The sequence below is a fragment of the Canis aureus genome, chromosome 13 (assembly GCF_053574225.1).
Source record: "Canis aureus isolate CA01 chromosome 13, VMU_Caureus_v.1.0, whole genome shotgun sequence".
Classification (NCBI taxonomy): domain Eukaryota; kingdom Metazoa; phylum Chordata; class Mammalia; order Carnivora; family Canidae; genus Canis; species Canis aureus.
The window spans coordinates 48,412,112-48,437,771 of NC_135623.1; the positions used below are offsets into that span (position 1 = coordinate 48,412,112).

The 25,660-nt window shown below is 39.6% G+C and overlaps 1 long non-coding RNA gene across 4 annotated transcripts in view; it reads left to right on the forward strand.

Moving 5' to 3' along the window:
* The first annotated feature begins 15,629 nt into the window (after positions 1 to 15,629).
* The window catches only part of LOC144281654 (uncharacterized), a 39,941-nt gene continuing 29,910 nt past the window's right edge, over positions 15,630 to 25,660 (forward strand). For all 4 annotated transcript variants that reach the window (XR_013350084.1, XR_013350082.1, XR_013350081.1 and 1 more), the window contains exons 1-2: positions 15,630 to 15,869; positions 18,884 to 18,949. This is a non-coding gene — a long non-coding RNA (uncharacterized LOC144281654). The remainder of the gene's footprint in view (positions 15,870 to 18,883; positions 18,950 to 25,660) is intronic.

Consider the following 25,660-nt stretch of genomic DNA (forward strand, 5'->3'; position numbering starts at 1 on the left):
TGTCCCTACATTTTATTTTAATACAGCAGCTGAAGTGATCCTGTGAAAATGTAAGTCAGATCATGTCACACCTCCTTTCAAGACTCAGTGGCATCCCCTTTCACTCAGAAGAAACTGCGTTCTTATGGTGGTCTACCAGGCCTTCCCTGTTCTGCCTCCAGTCCTGCCTTACCTGGGACCTCTTTTCTTACCACTGCATTTCCTGATGGCTCTGGTCTAATCACACTAGTCACACTGGTGTCCTTGCCGTTCTTGAGCAGCCCAGATATTCTTGTGCCTTAGAGTCTGTACCTGACTGTCCCTCTGTCTGGAACATCCCCTCCCAATTTGTACTGACATCTCATTTCCTTCCAGTTTCTGATTAGATGTCACTTTCTTTATAAGAAAGATCTATCTGTTCCCAACAACCTTGTTTAAAATTATAGTTGCTCAGGGAGTCCCGATTCCCCACACTTATCACCTCCCAACATACAACATAATTCACTTATTTTATTTCCTGTCTTTCTTCACTAGAACGGAAGTCCCACAAAGGCAGATTTTTATGTTGTGTTCAGTGGTGTATCCTAAGACCTTAGATCAGCTTCTAATATCTAATAGCTGCATCAGTAGGTGGTGTAAAAGAAGGGTACTATATTAGGCCTTCAAAGGAAGGTCTCTACAGATCCTCTGGTCTTGTAGCTCCTCACTTAGGGGTCTCCAAATGTCATAATAGCATCTCTTAGCACTTTCCATCATCTTAAAGAAGTCTAGTAAAAACAAACACTTGACTATGATAAAATTGTCTAGTTCTGTGGCTCCCAAACTGTATGCTGAGACCAGGGTCATCATCTACATCTTGTCCCATTTACAATGTACTTCAGCAGGCTTTCTCCCTATGTCTGCAAGGAGTCTATGGAGGGATTTTTGAGTACATTAGATTTTGATGGTTATATGATCATTTTACCTGTGCTCTAGTGAAAAGTGTGCTTTCCTCCCCTTGCCCTGTCCTATGGGCATTCTGTAATCTTGGAACATATTAAAAAAAAGGCATGCTAAATTGAATTATATAGTGACCATTCCATCTACAGAGTATATTTCTTAAGCTCAGATGTACATTGATGATAATAAACCCAATAGAGAAGTTAGTAAAACTGCTTAGTTCACAGAAGGGAGGGATCACTGCTGGTGAATGCATCAATGCTTTAAAAATGGACTGTGTTGAACAGGTGTGCTTGGACATGACTTTATTTCACAGAATGTCTTGTGAATGTTAGAGAGAATATAGCTCTAGCTATACCCAGCACTCTTAGTTAAGAGAAAAGTTAGAAAAGTTTGATTAAGAAGTCAAAGCCTTAATCATTTTTTATGCAGCTCATGTGTTAGGGTTTGAGGACAAGAATATTTTGAATTTCATCCTTGACCACAGAAACACCAGTCTTACTTACCAAATCCAAGTCAGCAATCTAAGAAAAGTCTTGAATTAATAACTAAGTATCTAGAGTTGTATATAGAATAGTTTCAAAACTGAAAAATAAGAAAATGCAGAAAAATGCCTGCTTCTTTAACATCTTGCACTCCACAGATGGTCCCCTGGCCAACATAATTTTCTCTCTCATTTTGATGATATGGGCTGGAAAATGTCTCAACCAAATTAAGCTAATGGAGATCAGTGTGTGGTATGTGCCATTAATTTGAAAAACAAGGAGATAGATAGAGGAAAGACAAGGTAATGATTTGTGACAGGGGGCCCCAAATTTGATTTAAACAATTCAATTACCCTTTTAAAAGTCCCCCAAAGAAATGTGCTGCAAAGCTCTCCATTCCCCACCCATGCAGACAGGGACACAAAAGCTGCTCTTAATAACAGTTCTATATTACTTCCTCTGCGACATGCTGTGGGGATTGCAAGATGAGAACAAAACAAACTCCGATGTATTCCGTTGTAAAATATTAGAGGTGGTCAGGCAGCAAAGGGATGTTTTTGCAGGGCTTGGAGAACAGAGGATGGCAAGTTGCATGGAAACAGTCTCCTTCGTGGCACCCTGCTGGGGACGCTGGGCCAACGTTCCCAAAGTAGCTCTGACATCACGAGAGATTTATTTAAGGAAATTTCCATCTGCAACAACCCAAAGATGCGAAGTAAATTCAAACTTCAGCCCTGGCCTCACAATGGGAACCAATGGAAGCAAGTCTAGGACACAAGCTCTAAAAAGAAGCTCAAACACTGGTTCAATGGCCCTCTAGCTCCCCTAATCTTGAGCAAGTTTGTTAGCTTTCCTCTGTGATTTTCATCTACCATATCCTAAAGTCCAAAATTTGCAAGGTTTGTTGATGGAGTATAATATTCCAAAAACGTTTAACAGGCTGATCACTTTTGTGGCACCAGGAGATTGAAAATATAAAGGCATAGTTTCACTTGTTGATGAACTTGTGACATTCATTCTTAACTCAATATATAATTGTCACTTATCTACTACCCTTATATGTGCTGAGTCAATCAAAATAAGCAAGAAGTAGAAAAGGCTTTCTAGCAACTTTGAGTATAGCAAGAGATGCAGACACACAAGCCAGTAGCTTAGAAATCTGGTAGGTATAATGACAATCTGGTAGGTAGGAAAGAGGTATGTCCAAGAGCATACAGAAACTGGCTGCAATAGGCATACAGGGGCTTGAAGGATGAGTTGAGGGACTCTGGATCCTTATCGCATTGATCATTGCCTACTTTTTCAAATACAAAATAAAGGCTCTTTTCGGGAGAACTTTGGAAGAATGGAAAAGATATTGTCTCCAAGCACATTGTATTCTTGTATTGATTCTTTTAGCTTTAAAGTATAAGGCATTTTCTGCCGTGGTATGAAGTGCTGTATCTGGAGAATCATTTTTAGTGCTTCTGTATTTCAAGAAAATGTGACCAGTTCTTAATCATCTGATTATCAGAACATTGCATAAACGGGACATGACAATTTGTAGACAATCTCATTTCTATGTACTGGGAAAACAGATGGAATTATTCAGGAATAACAGAATATATACATCCTTTGAGTAGATAAACCTATCTAATTAGTGCAGTCTCCCCTTTGACCAGAGAGTTCTCTCTCTCTCCCAAACTATGGAATATTTTTGTATCAACAAAAACAAGTTACCCACTCTTGCCACATCTGCAATTTCTGCTACACTCATAGTATATTCTTAGCCCAATTCTGTAAATTGCATGTAATTTTGTTTTTCTCTTGGATAAGGAAATCAAACCTTGGATGTCTGTGCTGTTTAGATCCCCAAGGCAGGAGGGCATAGGACTGGTGTCCTGCCTTTGGAGCCACACATGCTATGCCCACAGGACTGGCCCAAACTTTGGCGGGCAATCTTGCCCACAGAATCGGTGTACTGATGATGAATGGCTGTGAAGGCTTTGTGATTGCTCAGGCTCCTTTGTGGGACTGGACAATGGAGGAGGACACAAGTCTGGCTCAGGAGAGCAACGGATAAAACTGCTGGGCAGGATGGCGGGCTCCTGCCGACAAGACCACTTGTTGACATTGAAAGGATTTCACAACAAGTGAGCAGAAACAGAAACGATTCTGTTCGGCAGAGCTATTAGTTGCAACGTGTGGCACCGGAGCGGTCACTCCCGATGTGTTTCCTCACTAATGAGCTCTGAATGCCCATTAAACTGGGCTGCCATAGGCCCAGAGCCACCCGGACAATGGCATGCATGAATGCCTTCCCCTGTTACTATTGGTTGGCCCAAGGAAGAAACAACTGGTATCACTCAAATTTAAACAGAGTTGACAGTACAGTTAAATGATCATTAATTAGAGTTTGTGGGCAGATAAAGACTCAGAGCCATTTATAATGACAAGATAGGTTAGTGTGACTCACTCGGGAGCATAACCCAGTCTGGTCCTGCCCTATTTCTTGGGCCATGTGGAGGGGCATCCATGGGATTTTAGACAGAGTAAGATAATCTGTAGAAAAGTGTATGTGTGTGGGGGGGAGTGACAAAAATAAAGCTTTATAGGATGTAGGAGGTTTTGTAATGATTAATAATACTGCAGAAATAGTACTAAGAACTGAATTCAGTTGTATATATGAAAAGTCCTTCAGCTGGGATGTGATAGTGTAGTAGGAGGTTAGTGTAGTAGGAGGTGCAAAAGACTTTAGTTAGAAAATCAGGCTTGAACTTTGGCTCTTAAATTTATTTGTTGAGTGATCCTGAGCAACTTTTGAAACTCAGGAATTTTCCTTTCTCCATCTGTAAAATGGGGATAATCATTACCCCAACTTCACAGGGTTATTGCAAGGATCACATGAGGAGGAAACTCATAGGTTATGTTGAATCACACAGCTGCTAGTTATAGCTAGCTTTTGAGCTACTACAATATGCACAGATATGACATATTCAGCAGGTAGGTGGGTCTAGCAGGATAACCAAAGATAAGGACGATTCCAATGAAAGGACAAATTTAAACTTTATTTTTCAAACACTTCATTCTGAGGGGAATGATTCAATTTACATGACACACCAAAATGCCTCAAGAGAAAAATCATCACTCTCTTAGAGGTATTTTCCCTAATTGTTCATCTCATGATAGCATCTCCTAAGAAATAATGGCCATAGAGCTGAATGAGGAACAATATTTCATGATCAGAAAACTACTATCTTATTCAGAAAATAAATATTCTCAGATACATCCTTGACTGACACCAATGCCATCCCCATGCTAATAAGCAATAAATCTCTAAGTAGAGAGATTTATGTAGAACTTCATCTGCCTTCCTGAGATCCAGATCAGAACCAAGCTTCCTTCATATCTAAGTGGATATTTCATGAGAATATCAAATGTAATATTTCTATAGATGTCAGCTTTTGTTATATGATAAACTTCTGAAAAATTAGTGTTCAAAATGGTAACTATTGATTTAGCTCATGATTCTGTGGGTTGGCCATTTGGGCTGGGCTCAGCAGGGTGGTTCTTCCGTATAGGCTGGACTCACTCATGTGTCCATGCTCGGCTATTTGATAAGGTGGGTTGGCTGGTCCAGAATGGCCTCAGTCAAGTGGCTTGTTCCTGCTGCACATGATCTTCCATTCTGTAGTTGGCCAGCCTAGGCTTGCTCACGCAGGGGCTACATGGTTCCAAGAGAAAGAGCAGAAATGCCCAGAGCGTCTTCAGGTATAGACTTGGAACTGGAACACATTCCTTCATCTGCATTCTATTGGCCAATACACACTACAAGTCAAGGGCGGGAGACAAGGGTTGGGTAGCTTCCATTTCTTGGTGGAAAGAGCTACGAAGTCTCACTGCAAAGAAGTGTGAATACACGGAGGGAAATTATTAAGGCCATTTGTTTATAATCCCAAACTGTCCTATACTGAACTCATTATGTTCACAATGAAACTTTTCTCACCCCCAATTCTTCCAGTTTAGTTAAAGCCATGAAGGCCTACCCAAAAACCTTAAAATATTCTGGGTCAGTGTCATGCTGACAGTGGGTGGTTGAGTTTTATTATCTCTACTTGATTGATAGATCTTTATTCAATATTCTCAGCATCTCCATTCCAATAGACTCGGTGTGAGTATATATTCTCATTTTTGCCTGTATTATTCTGATAACCCAACTGAAACATCTCCGATTATTACTTTCCACATTAATTTTCTATTGCTATGTCACAATTTACTACAAATTTAGCAGCTTGAAAAAACACCCATTTATTATCTTCCAGTTTCTCTAGATCAGAAGTCCAGGTATGGGTTAGCTGGTTTCTCTGCTGAGGCTCTTACAGGATATCAGCTATGTTATGTTTCCTTTCTGGAGCTCAGAACCCTTTACCAAGGTCACGGGGATGTTAGCAGAATTCAATTGCTTGCAGTCGTAGCATAGAGATCTCTACTCTCTTGTTGGTCATCAGCACTAGAAGCCACCTGTTGTTCCTTTCACAAATCCTGCTCCATAAACATGAGAGTTACTTTTTTCCAGGTCAGTAGGAGCACATCTCTCTGACTTCCATCTTTTCCTCACCCCAGACACTAAGTCAGAATCTTATATACAGTATAACTAAATCACAGGAATGACTTGTCATCATTCACAGTTCCTCTCACACTCAAGGGTAGAGGATTATACAAGTTATGCACACCTGCTCACAGGCAGTGAGAATCCTGGGGACCATTTAGAATTCTGTCTATTATATCTTCCTCCAAAAGTAGCCATCTCATAAGAATGCAAATTGGATTATGCCATTCCTTGGCTTTTAATCCATTCATGGATTCCTATTACTTATAAGATAAACATCTTCTTTGACAGACTGAATCTTTTCCTTGAAAGTCTTTCTCATTTAAGCCAGAACATGAGGAAAAGGCTTTGAATTTGGAGTAAGCTCATCAAATCAGAAGCATGGCTAGACCAGAAGACACATGGCACGTATCTTAATGACTTGGTCTCAGAACAACATCTCATCTGTTCATCTTTTGGGTTATATTTAATCATGGGCCTTATAGACACTAAAAAATCATTGGAAAGAAAATGTTGTGGACCAAATGGGTTTTTTACCCCCTTTAAGACTCTGGAGAATAAAATAAATACACTGCATACAAGCATAAGCTTGTGCTTATTAAAAATAAATAAATAAAAACTAATTTTAATAATGTCTAAAACCTGTAGAGTTATAGATATTCAATAGCATAATTGAAGTTTATCAATTGTACTCAAAACCACCTAATTAATAGTTCACATTTATCATGTGGCTACTCCATGCTAGGTGCTGTGCCTGGCTTATATGCACCATCTCATTTAATCTTTATGGCAGTCAAATGCAGTAGGTATAATTAACTCCATTTTTTGTAGGGGGAAACTGAGGCAGTAAGAAGTTAGAGCACAGTTAATAAGTGACAAAAAATGATATTCAAATATATATGTCTAAATGAAGTTATATGCGAATATTTTCAGTCTTGGCAACATGGTATAGACAGATCCAGTGCAGAGTCCCTTCCCAGTTTAAACACACACACACACACACACACACACACACACACACAGAGAACACACTGGATAATATATAACACAGTTAGTTAAAGATGAGTTTAGAATAAAGAAAGCCAAAGTCCCAGATCTCAAATTGCATAACCAGAGTAAAGTCTGAACAAAGGAACACTACAGCAATCTAGGAGAATGCTGGCTATAGAAATGTCTTCCAAATAGGCAGGAGTTGTGGTTTTCATGTTCATGTAGGAAAAGAAGACTCAGAAGATGTGACATAAGGTTCTAACCCTTGGTGGGGGTGCCTCGCCATACAAGAGTGGGGAGAAAATCTCTATCCACAAGGTCATGAAAGTAGCAGGGATGTTTGTCTTTTCTTGAGGCTCTAATAGAACAAAATAGCCCCCACCTTCCCCATGAATGTCAAAACCCAAGCCTGAGCTGTCTTCAGGTGTGGCTTGGAATGCATGTTCCCACACTGTGCTGGTATTTCAAGCAAAGAGACACATGTAAAGATTTGTCTTAGACAAAAACCAGAGGCAAATGAGTATGCTCTGTAGAGACACTTCTACCTTGGCACGTGGGAGCTGGCAGGAAGAAAGTGCAGACAAAGATGAAATCACAGCCCAAAATTGCAAACGATATGAAAAACTGATCCACTAAAAGGGAGAATCAGCAGACACAATGAAGAGGAGGATGATCATCTCCATAATTTCAGATGTTATTATAGCTGGAGGAGTTTATGAAATAGGAAACAAAAAACTTTTAACTTAAAAAATAGACTGGACGCTAAAACATAATTAGATTTGAAGAAAAACTGAATGGAACTGCCTATAATTTAAAATGTATTTTTAAATTAAAAAACTCAAGAGTTATTTAAATTAAATTAATATCTATTTAAATGAAAAACTCAACAGCAGACTAGATACAAGAAGAAAAAAGTACAGATTTGGAGCTAAATATGAAGAAATTACACAGAATGCTACACCGAGGGATCAAAAGATAGAACATGTGAAATCTGTTGGTTTTTTTTCTTTTTTAGTGAAGTGCATTTCACACACAGTATTATATGAGTTTCAGGTGTATAGTAGAGTGATTCAACAGTTCTATACGTTACTCAGTGCTCATCACCTTAGGTGCACTCAATCATTTTTATTCACATGTGAAATTTGAAAGGGATGTTAGTGACAGGAAGGATAGAACAGAGTCATAGGACATTTCAACAGGCAAACAGGCATCTAGGAAGAGGTTTGAGAATGGAGAAGACAATATATTCAAAGGTATAGTGATAGAAGTTCTTTCCAGAATTCACTAGAAACATGAAACTATAGACTGATGAAGCATATTAGTACCAAGTAGGATAAAAAGAATAAAACCATATCTGATAAGTCATGATGCAATTGCAAAGAAAACTTATGAGGGATGGTAGTTCAATTGACAAGGCTCCCTAGCAACAGAAATAGAATTCAGAAAAAGATGGAATAATGCCCAGCTTACCTAAAATTCAAGAAAGTAAAATAAAGGTATGTCACACACAGCGACTGAGTTTATTGCTTGCAGACCCTCACTGAAATAAAATCACTGAAGTATGCACCTAGGTAACAAGGAAGCTGAACCTGAAGGAAACGGGGTGCACTAGCGATGATGGAAAAATAGAATACCAAACATGAGGGAAAATATGCACAAACATGGACTGTTCTCTAAAAAAAAGAGTAATTTTTAACCTTATTCCATATTGTTTTATTTTTATTTTAAATAAATTTAAGTATATTTAAATAGACAAATATATTTTTATTTTTTAAAAAAATTTTAAAAATATTTTATTTACTTATTCATGAGAGACAGACAGAGAGAAAGAGAGAGGCAGAGACACAGGCAGAAGGAGAAGCAGGCTCCATGCAGGGAGCCCGACTTGGGACTTGATCCCGGGTCTCCAGAATCATACCCCGCCCGGGCGGAAGGTGGCACCAAACCGCTGAGCCACCCGGCTGTCCCGAAAAAAAAAATATTTTTAAAATAAAAATAAAACAACATGGAACTATGACGTTGCAATAGTAATATGAAATGTGGGATAAGTGATCTAAAATATTTTGTTCATTAAGAAGAAATGTGGAAATATTATTAAACTTTAGACTTTGTGAATTCAGAGCTAAAAGTTGTGGGTATCCACTAAAAGTATGAAAATAGAATATAGGACATCTAAAGATTGATAGTGGGGAAAAATGGAATAAAGAAAAGTCAAGTAATCCCAAGAAGACAGGAGAAGAGAAGGGAGAAAAAAAGAAGGCATAGGGGAAAATAAAAAACAAAAAATCACACTACAAAAAGAAATCACATATATCAGTAATCACAATAAACATGAACTTGTAAGCTCCATAGTCAAAAGACAGATTATCTCAGGTTGAATAAAATTATAAAATCCTGCTAAGGCTGTTTCTAAGAGACATTATTGAAATGCAATGATAATGAAAGATTGAAAAGAACTTGAAGGAAAAGCATTTACCGGGAAAATATTAACCAGAAGAAAGCAGGTGAGAATGCAAACTGATGCAGCCACTCTGGAAAACAGGATGGCATTTCCTCAAAAAGTTAAAAATAGAGCTACGCTAAGACCCAGCAAGTTCACTACTGGGTATTTACCCAAAGGATGCAAAAATATTAATTCAAAGACATACATGCACCCCAACATTTATAGCAGCACTATCAATAATAGCAAAATTATGGAAAGATACCAAATGTCCATCGAGTGATGGATGGATAAAGAAGTGGTATATACACACAATGGAATATTACTCAGCCATCAAAAAAAAGAAATTTGCCACTTGCAATGACATGGATGGAGCTAGAGGGTATTATGCTAAGCGAAAAAAGTCAGAGAAAGACAAGTACCATATGATTTCACTCATATGTGGAATTTAAGGAACACAAATAGATGAACATGAGGGGAAAAAAGAGAGAGGCAAACCATAAAACAGACTCTTAAGGATGGAGAACAAAGTGAGGGTTGCTGAAGGGGATGTGGAGGGAGGGCTAGATGGGTGGTGGGTATTAAGAAGGGCACTTGCTGTGATGAGCTCCAGGTGTCGTATGTAAGGGATGAATCACAAGATTCTACACCTCAAACTAATGCTGCACTGTATGTAAACTAACTAGAATTTAAATAAAAACTTGGGGAAAAAAGAAGAAAGCAGCTATAACATTATCGAAGGGAAAAAGCTTTATTGTGAATAATGCTAAAAGGAATAATTTATCAGAAAACTATAGTAATCCTGGCCTATAAGAACCACATCATCTAGATTCACGCTATCTAAAGGAGCAATAAGATAATGACAAACTCATAGGTTAACACACGTCTGTGAGAAACTGATAGATCAGTTTAGCAGGTAAAATTAGCAAAGTCATAAAACATTTTGAAAAACAAAATAAAAAATCTTGAATATGTATCTTGCATATTAAAACTTGGAATCCTAAAATCAGAGGATAGTATTCTCAATCCTAAAAGTAGAGAGCAGTATTATTTTCAAGCATTCAGTGGACATTTACAAAATTAACAATGTGCAGAGCCACAAAGCAATTGCCCAAGAGCACTAAAGAATCAAAGTACCTATCTGATTTTTTTCTCCTTGATATAAGTAAATATAAAAAGCAATAATAAAATTATAGTCATAAACCTCTCCTATGTTTGGAAATTAACAAAATACATTTTTAAACAGTTTACTGGTTAAAAATGTGTTACAGAAGTAACAATATTTGAAATTAGTTGACAATGAAAGCGCTGCATTTTTAAGGTTATAAGATGGAGCTGGTACATGGAGAAAGTTTATAATCTTTAACACATAAATTAGAAAGAGACATTACAAATGAATAAGTTAAACATTTAAGTCAAGAAGTTAAGAAATTGGTGCACTTGGATGGCTCAGTCGGTTAAGCATCTGCCTTGGGCTCAGGTCATGATCTCAGGGTCCTGGAATAGAGCCCTGCATCTTGCTTCCTGCTCAGCGGGGAGCCTGCTTCTCCCTTTGCCCCTCTCCCATTCGTGTGTGTGTGTGTGTGTGTGTGTGTGTGTGTGTGTGTGTGTTCTCTCTCTCCCTCTCTCTCTCTCTCAAATAAATAAATAAATAAAATCTTAAAAATAAAAAGAAGTTAGAAAAGAGCAACATTGTAAACTTTAAGTAGAAGGTAGGAAATAACAAAGAGAATGTGTTAATGAAAAGAAATAAATGAAAGAACAAGTAAGCCAAAAGCTCTCCTTCTGCAAAGACAACAAAATCATTCCTTAGAATGACTGATTTAAAAAAAAAAAAAAAGAGGACAACCCAGGTGGCTCAGCAGTTTAGTGCTGCCTTTGGCCCAGGGCATGATCCTGGAGACCAGGGATCGAGTCCCACGTCAGGCTCCCTGCATGGAGCCTGCTTCTTCCTCTGCCTGTGTCTCTGCCTCTCTCTCTCTCTCTCTCTCTCTCTCTCTCTCTCTCTCTGTATCTCTCATGAATAAATAAATAAAATCTTAAAAAAAAAATAAAGAGACAGAAGAAATAAACAAATAAAATGAGGAGGCTTAAAAGGACAAATAGAGACACAGAACATATTTAAAAATATAAAGTAAAAACCATCCTAATGCCAATTATTTTTTGAGATTATTAAAATGAACAATCCAGATAAATATTAATTATTATAATTGACTAATGCAAAACTAGAAGATGTGAGCAGATTTGTTATGATCATTATATAAATTTGATCTGCATCCAAAATTTCCTTGTTATAAAAAGAACTGGCCAACAGAATCTTTCTGGAGAGACCTATCAGATCTTCCAGGAACAGACACTGCTGTGCTATATCAACTGTTTCCAAAAGCAACAAAGGAAGGAAAGCTCCCTAAATCATCTCATGAGGCTAATAAAATCTCCACTGCAGAAGCAGAGAAACCAGTATTGGGAAGAAAACTTAAAAGGCACAGCCACTCATTTATATATGAAAAATCATAAATACCAGTAAATTAAATCTAACTGCGTGTGTGTGTGTGAGACAGAGAGAATGTGTGTGTGTCTGTCTGCAGAGTTTATCATAAGAGTTGAATATGGTGTAATATTAAAATATTTGTGAATGTCGTTTGTCATATGAACAGATGAAAGGGGGGAAAACACACAGTAATTTGACAAAAGGTAAACATGCAATGCAATCATTATTTTAAAACTTTTAGCCAAATCATAATTGAAAGACTTTCTCAGTCTGATAAAGAGAATCTACCTCAACCTGAAAACATAATTACTGATAGGAGCACTCCCTTCAAAATTAGCAACAAGTCAATGACACCAGTTATCAATTTCAAGTTAACACTGTATAGAGGATCTTAACCAGTTGCCATCCAAACACTGTGGATTAGCCACACACTGAGGTAAAATATTTGTAAAACGTGTATTTGATAAAGGCCTTATATTCGGAATGTAAAAAGAATGTTTCTGGAATACATAAGTAACTATAAGTTACCTACGAACAGACCTAAAATATGGAAGACCTGATGGAGAGAATTATAAACATTTGTTGAAGTACATAAGGGAAGATACTGATCTTTGGAGAGATGTTTATGTCATTGCAGGAAGATTTAGTATCATAGGGGTGTCAGTTGTCATCTAATAAACCTTTAAATTTAATGCAACACGTCACAACCGACAGTTTTTCATGGCCTTGGCAGAAAGCTAATCCCAAAATTTATATGGAAGCATAGAGGGACCAAGAATAATCAAGATGATTTTGAAGAATTAGGAGGGGAAATTCGCCTCATCAGATAGAGTCATTATAGAGCCAGATTAATAAAAGCAGGTGATATTGCTGTAGCTGTAGAGAAACAGACCATTGAGACAGAATAGACAACTCAAAAATGAGCCCATATACACGCATACGTGGATGTGTATACTTGTGTGCATGTGTGCGTGTGTGCATGTGTGTGTGAGCGTGTGTACATGTGTGCACATGTATTGTAAAGCTAGTCTATGAGATGGGTGCCATTATGGATCAGTGAGGGATAAAGAAACGCTTACAGTCTAATGATTCTGGGACAAGTAGCTTGCATTACAGAACAAAAAGAAAATCAGATCCCCATCTTAAGCCTTTCACTAAAAGCAATTCCAGCTAAGTTAAAGTTCTCGATGTGAAATACAAAACTTTAACGTGCTTAGAAGAAAAAAACAATAAGAAAATATCATTATCGTATCTGGATGAGCAGTGGTCTCATAAACAATACACAAAAAGCATCCATCATGAATGAAGTCTTCTTGTACATGAACCTACCCTAAAATGTAAATACCTAAATAAAAGTGGGCACCATGAACAACTAAAGAAGAGAAGCTACAGATTTTTTTTAAATGCACACTGAGGGGTTAAAGACAATTTATTAGCATCCAAAATATATAAACAATTTCAATCAATGTTATGTAAGCAGCAAACAATCCCTCGTCCATCTACAGACCCCTGCAATGAGAAAGGATTACGAGTAAGAAATTCACAGAGAGGGGGGCTCTTGGTTGGCCCGGTCAGTTGAGTGTCATGCTTGGTTTCAGCCCAAGTCTTGATATCTAGGTCATGAGAGGAAGCCCCACGTCGGGCTCTGTGCTCCGCACGGCGTCTGCTTGAGATTCCCTCCCCCTCTCCCTCTGCTCCTCCTGCTCATGTTCTCTCTCTGTGTCAAACAAATAAATAAATCTTTAAAAAAACTCAGAGAGGAAGTAAAAAACCCCAATAACATCAACAGTAACCAGAAAAAAAAATCCATAAGAAAACAGTGAGAGAATGTTGGCTCTTCACACTGTGTAAGAAAAGGAAGTGTGAAGTTGGCTCTTCACACTGTGTAAGAAAAGGAAGTGTGAAGATGTCAGATACCTGACGGTGTGCAGTAGAGGGTTCTCATGCTGGGCCAGGCCCCCCACAATCGACCACCACTTCTTTGGAGAATGAAACTCTGTGTGTCCTTCAAGAGAGGGCATACAAATATATTTACTGCATCATGAACTACTGCTGGGCAGAGACATCAGGGAACGAGATTCACAAGTACCATCATGGTTCAAACTGAAAAATTGTGTTGAGTAAACAAAGCAGGGATCAAAAGTGGACCTTGAGTATGATACCATTTCTGTGAACTCTCAGGACACACAAAGTAAGATCGTCTGTTGTTGATGGAAATGCATGTAACTTCAGCACAGGAAGGGCACACAGCAGCCTCGGGATAAGGGTTATCTCTGGGGCTGGAAGAGGAGTGCTGGTTAGGGAATGTTGTCTTCCTATCCTTTTTATTTAAAACAAAAGCCCTGCGTGATTCTGGAGTCCCGGGATCGAGTCCCACGTCAGGTTCCTGCATGGGGCCTGCTTCTCCCTCTGCCTGTGTCTGTACTTCTCGCTCTCTCTGTGTCTCTCATGAATAAATAAATAAAATCTTTTTAAAAAAGCCCTGGAGTAATTATAGCAAAGTGTTTTGTTGAATCTAAGTGGTAAGTACAAAAGAGCCTGATAACCCTGCTCTATGGGATTTTTTTTCATGTCTGAAATATATCAATATTAAAGTTTTAGAAAGTCATACAAGATTTCTGGCTAATGCGAAAAATGAAATACAATGACCAGAAATCTCTACAAGTCAGAGTATAAATAAATGCAAATACCCACTTCCTTACTATCTGTTTTCGAGACTCTTCTGGAGTCCAGTATAAAATAAATAACTTGCTACATTTTGAGCTTAGTTTGTGGGTTTGGGAGGAGAGATTCAGCAAGGGTTTTATGTGAAAACCATGCTATATCCTAGAAGCACTAATTTTTCTTCATTGATAGCAAATATGCAGATAGGTTTCAAGCTGATAACACCAGATGGGTCATTTGGTCATTATTAAATGTCACGATCCAGGTTCTCTCACCACCAGTGATGGCTGAAGGGGTGGACAACACTGAGCTGCTCTTGCTTTTTTTCCAAAATTCTATGTGCTTTGGCCTCCGGGAAAGTCAGAGCTCACTGAATTACAGGTACAGCTGCCGATTTAATTTCGTTTTGAGTCTTATTTATTGATTCCACCCTTTATATGTAAAAAGTGTTTCACCTTCCATCATCCTTTCACCAGTCTTATTGTCCTTTCTCTTACACCAATACCAACAGCAATAGAAAACGCAAACAAGAGGTTGGCAAATAACTAAAATGTGGAGAAATCATTTGTTCAGAAAAATAGGCTTAAAATGTGTGAATTTAAAACATAGACCCGGCTTCTGTCCCAGCCTCTCTAGCTTTAGTCAGTGTCCCTAAACCCAAGTCATACAGACGTGGGAGTGATAGTGGGTTAGTACTTTCTGAGTCCTGTACCTTTAAAGAATTCCATGAGCACTGGGTGTTATGCTATATGTTGGCAAATTGAACTCCAATAAAAGAAATACAAAAAAAAAAGAATTCCATGGGAATAACTGGCCAACATTTAGTCCAAAGGAAAACAAATATTTAGTAGGGTTTCAAGAACAGTGAAGAATGAGAAAAGATGTTGTGGGGTTGGGGCCTGTCAGCATCTCTAGATCCACATTAAACTCAACCAACTCAGTTATCTTGAGGGCGCAATGCCCCATCGGGCCTGGGTCATGGAGCCAGCAGGCAGTCAGAGTTCACGCCTCACAAAGCCTTTGTTCTCAACAGTTGGTCGTGCCAGGGGTTGTCACAACTAAGGAGGTGCCCCTGGCATCTAGTGGGCAGAGCTTGGGGATGTTGCTAAAGATCCTATGATGCACAGAACAGCCCCCTCGACTGCCCTGACAGGTACACAGCCCAGATGCCAATAGCTTCAAGTTGGAGAGACCCCAGCTCAGAATTGACATTTCATCTTGGAGATTTAAAAGAGGCCAATTGCTTTTTAAATTAAAATGTTAGTTCCTCCTAGATACTATGGAGTCCTTCAAGTACGTGTTTCAGCTTCTTTGTTTTGTGAACAGGGACATTGGGCTTGGGGTACAAGAATATCGATTCTAACCAGGCCACACTTTATGTTGTGTCTGTCCCTTTTCAGCAAATGAGTTCGTTTATATGAATGCCACAATACAAAGTTTAAATTTTCTTGTCAAATCATAGGTTTTTAAAAAAAGACTCTTTAATAGCATTATTTGTCATTGTTTTTTCCCCTACCAGTGGGCGGCAGGGGAAGACACTTTCTATTTTTGTTAAAATGTTTTAATAAGATAGAAGATAATTGTAAATGTTCAGATTGTTCAAGTGAGACTTTGTGGTGTGCATTTTAAAGAAAGATTCATGTAAAGTGGCTGCTGGGAGAAAGCCAGGGGAGCTGCTGCCATTTGTTATGCACTGGCAGTGGGGTGTGGGAAGGGGAGATGTGGCTAGGAATCAGAAACCTGTCGTTTACCTGGTGGTCCTCAAAGTGGGGTCTGTGGCGCAGTAGCAACATCAACATCCCCCAGGAATTAGTGAGAGATGCAGGCTCTCAGGCCCCACCTGCACCTGTTGACTCGCACATCAGCAGCTAGGGCAGGCAGACAAGCCTTCCACACAACCCCAAAGGATGCTCAAGTGTGAGAGCCACAGGTCTAAAACTCTTGCCCTTCCTACTGATATCACTCAAGCAAGTCCGTGACCCTTCGTGACCCTCAACTTCTTTGTGTACTTGCCTCCCTGGATGGAAACTAAAGGAGACATTGCTGTGAAGGAGCTTTGCAAACTGCATGACCTAACCCTAGTATTAGTAGTTTGTGAGGTACCAGAATCCGAATCCATGCTGCTGAGGGTGGAAGACCTGGAACCTCCCTTACAAATGTGTCCTTGACTTTTCCTATTCATTATCCCCAAAGCAGAGATGTCCACCCCTGGGACAAGTGGCTCAGGCCGCATATCAATCAGATACGAGGGTTCACAGGAATAACTCAGTGTTTGCCAGGGTAAACAAGAAAACTTGCAAGCCATGCAGAAAAGGTACCCCAAAACACTTAACGGTTGCTTTCATCCTGGCATAAGTGTATCCCGATGTACTTGGTCCTTGTTGATAACACATTTGTACACTGAACTTCAGTCTCCCTGGTAAAGTCTGAGAACTAAAAACATACTGTGGGAATGGCATTTTGTATGCTTGGTCACCCATAGCCTCCCAAAAAAGGAATGATGTCTTCATATTAATCTCTAAATTGATCATTTCTAAATTAATCTCTCATGCTTTTGTTTTCTTCGTTGCTAAGCTACCATAGCAGCAAATGTTCTCGGAATAACACAAGTTGTGTAGTCTCAGCTGGATCCCTAAATAGTCAATGAATTATTTTTTAAAAGATTTATCTATTTACTTGAGAGAGAGGGAGAGAGAGACAGACAGAGAGAGAGACAGAGAGAGAAAGAGAATTCCAAGCAGACTCCCTGCTCAGCGCAAAGCCCCACTCGGGTCTCGATCTCACAACCCTGAGATCATGACTTGAACCGAAATCAAGAATCAGATGCTCAACCAAACGAGCCATCCAGGCGCCCGCTCACTGGATTATTTTTTTATTATGACTATAGACTAATCAGGAGATCCTGAGTGTCTTAGGTGAGCTTCCAGAGTGATATTGCAAGGGTATTTGCCCCCACCTTCCACCCTCACAACCCAGCAAAGGCCCTATTTACTGGAAGTTAAAAGTTCTCAGCTGTTCTGTTTCCTTTATCTACTAAAGTCAAAAGAGGATCTTAGAGAATTGTGTGGGCCACAAGGTCGAATCACTGTGGATGGTGTTTTCAGTTCGGGTGTATAAAGCCATGAGGCATCTATTCGCAGCAGGCTCTGGTGTTGGCAGCCACCTGTAAAGTAGGATCATATCGCTCACTTAACAGAGCTGTTTGAGAACTTTCACGAGATAACAGGATGTTTAGTACTTGTGCAGTGGTTGGCATGTACTAAGGGCTCATCTAGGATCATATATATCTATCTCTGAAACTCAATTCATAGGTTCGGACTTGTTGTGCACACATAAGGACCTCTCCCAATTCTGCCCCCAGCATTTGAATTTTCTTGGTAAATATGGCCAGATTCATTTGTGGAAATTGTGAAGACAGTGATGAGTCACAAAAACTATAGGTTTTGTTTTGGGTTTTTTTTTGGCCTAGCTATCCACATACGTAGTGAGTGGAACAGATTTCAGTCATGAGATGCTCTGAAGTTGGATTTGGGTCGTAAGAGAACATTAGTGAAACAATGGATCAATATGTGAACATACTATCACCCCTACTGATGAGGAGAGTCAAATTCTTACCACCAAAATGGGGTCCAATGAAGGTATCCTCTGCCTCCTATGACATTTCAGTGTGGGCCTACCTTGTGGAATATGTCACAGTGACTTTCAGCCAAGCCCCATTGTTCCATCACCTTGTGAGCACTGCCATGCACCCCTTCACTCCCTCAGCCACAAATACCAGCAAGTGTGGTTTATAAGAATTGTGATAATGATAACTCATTGACTACTCCCCCTGAGCCAGCAAGGTTATGTCTCTGATTTGTGAGTGAGTCTTTGCTGTGTAGAGACACTGGGTGACCAGCTGTGAATTGAACAGTCCATGTGACAAAACTGGCCACTGTCCTCAACTGGGTTCTCCCTCGGGTTCTTTATGTACTTATTATAATAGTCCTCATTAACGAATGATATTTTTATTCCCATTTCACCGATGACAGATATGAGGCTCAGAGAGTTTAAGTACTCAAAGCCTGGGTTCAAGCCCAGGTTTCCCTAATTCTTATTCTGATTTTACTTTCAAAATGCCTGATGATTTCCAACTATATTTGATATTTAGCCCTTTTTGTCACAAAAATTGTATTCTGAACAGCTCTTTGCCCTGCACTGTGTTTAAAGCAAGTTTCAAAGTTTAAGCAATGACTGCCACCCAAACAGATTGTTTATTACTTACATTGATTGTTTGCTTACATTTTTTGTATGACCTTGAACACAAGGAGGTGAGTACCTGTCCCTGTTATCATGGCCACACGCGGAGAAGGAAATTGAGATCCCAGAGTTAAGTAAGTGGAAAAGTTAGCACTCAAAACCAGTTCTCCGACTTCGTGCACCGGAGTTGCTTCCTTTCTTTCTTTTTAAATTTAAATTCAAGGGATGCCTGGGTGGCTTAATGGTTGAGTGTCTGCCTTCAGCTCAGGGCGTGATCCTGGGGTCCTGAGATGGAGTCCCACATCGGGCTTACCGCAAGGGAGCCTGCCTTTCCCTCTGCCTGTGTCTCTGCTTCTCTCTGTGTCTCTCATGAATAAATAAATAAAATCTTTTAAAAAATAAATAAATTTGAGTCCAATTAGCCAACATATAGTGCATCATTACTTTCAGATGTAGAGTTCAGTGATTCATCAGTTGCATGTAACACCCAATGCTCATCACACCTCATGCCCTCCTTCATGACTCCTCAGTGGTCCTGGGAGCAGTGGTATGGCGCCCCAGCAAGGATGCAAAATTTTGGCCATGAATGGTTCATGAGTATCAGACAAATCGCCTCACTTCTCTCATTAAGATGATTTCTCTCCTTTTAACAAATGGATGTTTCTGACTAATCTTGAGATTAGCAATTTATGTTGATGTAGAGCTCATTTGGTCTTTAAAATATATCTTTATATGTGTGGTTGATAATGACTATTTCAATATTTTGAGAATAATCTCCAAAAGGATGGAAGAGAAGTTGCAATAGTTCTAAGGGTCAAATTTAATTCTGTAAGAGTCTGTTTGTTGAAAGATTTAAATTTTGTTTATTCCCTTCAGGTGTATTGTATGCATGCAATCTGAGTACAGCTCTGATTTGTAAACAGAAAACTTGAATTTTCACATCCTGACACCTGCCCTCCCCCCAGCTTATTATTCACCCTATGGCCTTGGAAAACTCAAGGTTCAGCTTCCTAATCTACCAAATGAATCTAGAATATGTTCTTTCTATTGTTAATGTAAGGAAAAATGATCTAGAAATTATAAGTCACAGAGGAAATTGAAGCATTAAATACTTTGGTGTCCTTAAAATTTTAACTTTGGAGCATAAGCTCATGATAGTAGAAGGCTAGTATTTTCATAACTTGGGAGGCTTAGATAGAACTCATACATACCACGGTAGAAACTGTGCCTCTGAGTTTATCATTTGTGTGTTTGCCTCCCTTCCTTGACTGCAAATATGGAAGGCGGGCACCATGACTTATTCAGCTTCTTTATCTCTAGTGCCTGTCATGTGCACACACAAAAACACTTGAGCATTTAATAAATATTTTGAGGAATGAGTGAATCCAACTATTTAGCGGGAGGTGAGGTCGTAAAGGGAAAATAAAGCCCTGTAGTTCATCATCAGGCCCCCCTGCTAACCCAAAGGTTGAGTGCCAGTGGAAATGAGAGTTGGCCCAAGATTGATTATACATGGACCTTTTGTATATGTTTCATTTACTCCTTCTTTTAAGCATTAGTTTTCATTATGTACCTGGAACTATGAAAACACTAGCTTTTTATACAATCATAAGCTATGCCTTACTTAGATTTATGAATTTATGGAAACCAAAGTATTTAATACTTTACATTTCTGTGATTTAAATTTACACATTCCTGAAAATTCAGCCTGAGATTGCCTATAAAAGTAAATACAAAATGGATGGCCCCATGGCCCAATTTGTCTAAAAAAGTCCTGGCTTACATCTGCTCTTCTGAAGGGGGGTTAATTATTAATAGTTCTTTCATTCTCCAAAGCATTCTGTTTTGGATAATTAAGAAAAACTGGCATGGATGTAACTTGCTGGATTTCTTTGTTGCCGCTAGAACGGAGGGAAGCAGTATAGTTATATAGTTAGAACATATGGGATCTACCAACCAGATCTTAATTCCATCCCCTTAATTTACTAATTGTTTAATCCTGGGCAAGTTACATAACCTCTCTAAATGTCATTAGTAATTACTGTTATTAAAACAAAATCGCTGTGGCGCCTGGCTGGCTCAGTCAGAAGTACATGTGACTCTTGATCTCAAGGTCATGAGGTTGAGCCTCATGTTGGGGGTAAAGATTACTTAATAAATAAATAAAAACTTGGAACAAAACCCCAGAATTGCTAATAACGTGAACCTTGACAGTTTTATGATAATCAAATGATATAATACACGAGAAGTATAAGGCCTGCTACGTAATAATCATTCCATAAATATTGCTTATCAGCTACGAATGTAGTTTTCCCTCCCATTTGTATCCTACTGAGGTGCAGCACAGTCACTAAATGTAGTGGGGGGGCGTGCAGGGGGAGGGAATCTGCCCTAAGCCTCAGGGAAGATCTTATGACAAACACTGCAGCAGCAAAGGAAAGTGGTGATAACCAGCAGACAATTAATGAAGACTTGCCGGATCTGACAGATCCAGATAACTTTTCAGAGTATGAAGTGATTGTTCAATGCCTGTCTTTCCCCAAGTCAGCGATATGCTCCATGACGGTAGGGGCTATATCCGATCTTTCTACTATTTGTAAAAATTGTATTCTCAGCACATGGCCCGACACACGGGATACAGAAACCATTTAATAAATATTAGTTGGAAAGATAAATGAATTGAGCTGAAGAGAGTAATACTGTACACATGTATGTGCAAAAACATGGAGTCAACACCTCCAACATGTCCTCCCTGCCCCCCCCCCCCCCACGCCCCGGCCAAGCCCGACCCTTCATGATATGAAGAAGGAGGCCATAGATTTTGATAGCTCAATCCCAACTTGGCTTTTGGCCTTATTGTTAGCTGAAGATCCTTAATGTGGTACAACCCTGATTTATTTCTGCTTTGGGGAAAATAGGCGATGGGCCATCTCACTCAATTATTGAGTGAGAAGTCCCTTCAGCATGAGCAGAGTAGGGAGAAGGAATGACAGGGAAAGACACAGAAGAACCATTTCCTGTGTACTTGGAGAACACGTATTTAATTTATAAAATAATTCTTTGTGTAGCACCTGCTATGCATTGAGCACTATACAGAGTAGAGACACAGATATAAGACAAGCTCCTTGCGAGAAAGTTGCATTCAAGACCAGAAGCACATTTCTGGGATAGTCAAGTAAGTCCAGTAATGAGAACACTGAGAAGAAGGGATTAAATCTGCATGTGAGCTCTTGGGAAGGCCTCATGGAAGAGGGGACACTTGAGTCAGGTATTGAAGAGTGAATTTGTGGGATGAGAAAGCAGAAAAAACATATACATGGGTAAAAAGTCCATCATTTCCAGAAGGCTGTGATGAGCAATGCTTTAACAGTGTGGAAAGTGATCCAGCACATTCTGGAGGTAAGAATATTTGAATCAGCAGAGGCAGGAGTGGGATCCCAACACCTTAATATAGTTTTTGACTTCAGACCACAATTTCATCTTTCCATGCCTCAGTTTTTTCATCAATAAAATGTGGGTAATAAAAGTATCAATATCATGGGTCATTTTTAAAAATTAAATAAGGTAAATAGTGATTATTCCTATATTATCATGCTATTATAATAATTATAATGAGTCCTACTCTAATAATTCTATTAGTAACATAATGTCATCACTATAATAATTATGTTCTTATTATAATTATATTATTATAATTAATTACTATATTATTAACAATAGTATTGCTATAATTATTGTTATAATAATAATAATTATTATCTTTCAGTTGCTTCTTAGCAGAAGCCTAGATTTAAGTAAGGTGACAGTAGATATTCATGGATTGACAGAGAAAATGGGTGAAGCTTTCTTCATTTGCACAAATGTTTTCTATCAAAAGACTCAGCTAACATAAACCCTCCAGAATTTAGGGGATTAAATATTTTGCAGACTGGTCAAAATTATGACCTTCTGGGGACACCCAACCTGGCAAAAGACTTGAGTCAGTTCAAGGCGGTAGAGTCTCAGACTGATTTAAATCCTGTTTTTAAATAATTTCCAGTGGGACACCTGGGTGGCTCAGCGGTTGGAAGTCTGCCTTCAGCTCAGGTCGTGATTCCAGGTCCTGGGATCGAGTTCCGCATGGGGGTCCCTGTGAGGAACCTGCTTCTCCCTCTGCCTATGTCTCTGCCTCTCTCTCTCACTCCCTCTCTCTCTGTGTGTGTGTCTCATGAATAAATAAATAAAATAAAATAAATAATTTCCAAGATGCTCTCTCTGTAATAGAGTGGACGTTTAAAAACAGAGTGAAAGTCCATCAAAATAATACAAGTGGAATATGCTGTCTTCTACTATCTGGAGGCTGTCTTCTACTATCACAATCAATGAATCTTCAAATAAGTGAGAATAACCTCTCCTTGAACTTCATTACACAAATAAAAGCTAAATTTTCATTTCAAGAACGGCTGAAGAAGTTCTTTACCAAAAAGGGAAGACAGTTTAATCAACAAGAAGGACAGAGTGGGTAGGGCTGTGGTCTGCAGGCATCAGGAAAACCTTCCCATGTGGCTTTGGAATGCCGCATAGTGTACTGGGGAGGCCCGTGGGCAGAGGAATGTTGTACCAGTGGAGTTTCCGTGAAATCTAAGAATGTGGAGCTGCATCAAATATAGAATGTCCTTAGTTTGCAGAACTTCTGTACCAGGTGTCTGGGAGGGACAGACAGACCAGGCCAGCATGTGGGAGGAGAGAAGGCAGGCTCTGGGATCTGACTCAGTGGGCCAACGCTGGCGCGTGGGCTCCAGCGACCACACTGTCATTGTCCACCATTGTCCCGTGGATCCCACAGAACTTCAATCCTCAGATATTTCTCACATATAAAGTCTGATTCAGGGGTGATTCAGGGGTGCCTAGGAGGCTCAGTTGGTTGGGTGTCTGCCATGGGCTCAGGTTATAACCCCAGGTTCCTGGGATCCAGCCCTGCTCAGTAGGGGGTCTGCTTGTCCTTCTCCCTCTTCTACTCTGCCTCCTGCTTGTGCTCACTCTCTATCAAATAAACAGATAAAATCTTTAAAAAAAAAAGGGTCTGATCCAAATGACCCTGGTGTCCAAGAATTGCTATACCCAAGGGTTCTAGATTTCACTTATACTGAATACAAAGATTAGCCTCTGCTAGATTTTGTGGCTCTAATATCTAGGTGACTACTGTCATGGGTATTTTAACCCAGCAGGAAACGAATAATGCAAGTACTTTAATGTCTCTATAGGGAAATTCAGATGGAAATTACCTTGCCTAACAGATGATATTTTTGAACAAATGTGTGAACTGGGGATTAAAGGTGTCCTGTCATTTCAAAGAAAGTGGAGAAGTAAGGAAATTTTAGTAATTATTCAGGCTGAACAAACCATCTAGTTGATGGATTCTGGTCTTTTTGTTATCTGAAAATTTGCTTTAACCTTTTACTTCATCTGTATGCATACATGTCTGTTCAAGGTGGCTAGGGCATAATTTTTTCCTGTGAAATTATGCGAAAGGAGCAAAGTATGGATCCAGTTGGAGGAAGAATTATGGCCACAGCTTGAAATGCTTTGAACTCTCAAGGAGGTAAACCAAGGGGGCAACAAAGGATTTGGTTCTCCCATTCTTCCTGTTTTCCCTCTGACTGTTTGCATTTGTGAGCACTACTCCCCTCTGCGTTAGGAAGGAGCCAGCATGGGTTTGGGCAGGGATTTACAGGAAATGCATTTCAGAGTTCTTGATGGAGTAGAACCAGCATTCCTAATGCACAGGTTGCTGGACTTTCTGCAAGCATTAGGGCATTTTTGTTTTCTTCTGTGACTTGGGAGGGTAATTTGGTGCAAGGTCTCAGCCATTATTTTTATCCATTTAACCATTCAACAAATATCTATCAAGCACCTACTATGTGCCCAGCACTAGGCAACTTCTGGAAATTCAAGGGTAAACCAGACATATATGATCTCTGGGAATATAGGAAAAGTCCTGATAAGCAAGAAAAAGTATATATAAATATGTAAGCAACATGTATGTTATGTTAGATAGTGATACGTTCTATGAGAAGAACTAAACTGGTTGAGTATTGACAGAGGGTTGCAATTTTGAACAAGACTATGAAGCATACCCTCATTGATAAGGTAACATTTGACTAATGACCTGAAGGACATAGCGGAGCAAGCCATGTGGCTCTCTTGGGGGATACATGCTCTAGGCAGGGGAAACACAAGGGTCTACATAAGGAGCCTGCCTCCTAAGGAGAGGGAACTGCAAGGTCTAGATCAGAGTCAGAAAGCAGGGCGGGGTGGGGGGATGGGTGCCAAGAGAGTTATTGCAAAGGGCCTCGTAGGCCAGTATGAGGACTTTGGCTTTTTACTGTGATGAGACGGGAAGCCATTGGAGGGTGCGACTAGAGGAGCGATATAAGCTGCCTTGCATGTTAACAGGCTCTGTCTGGTTGCTGTGTGGGGAATATGCTGCAGAGAGGCAAGGGAGGATGCAGGAAGATCAATTAAGAAGCTACTGTGATAGCCCAGGTGATGGAAGATGGGGGCTTGAATCAAGCTGTTAGCAGTGAACTGGTGGGAAGTGGTGAAATTCTGTGTATATTTTATTGGAAATGTTCATGGGCCTTCTATAGAGACTGATGCATGTTAGGGGGAAGCTAGTGGCTTCAAATTGGGGAATTTTCAGAGACTTTTCCATAGTCTGGATGGGCTAGCACCTGCCCTGTGTTGCTAGAGAGCCATAACCATCCTCGACTGAGGAGGATACCCGAGGAAAAGTCCAGCCAGTTGGCAAATGTTTGCAGTCAAGTAATTGCAAGCAGGGAGTGCAGAAGGCTGCAGTGTTGCTT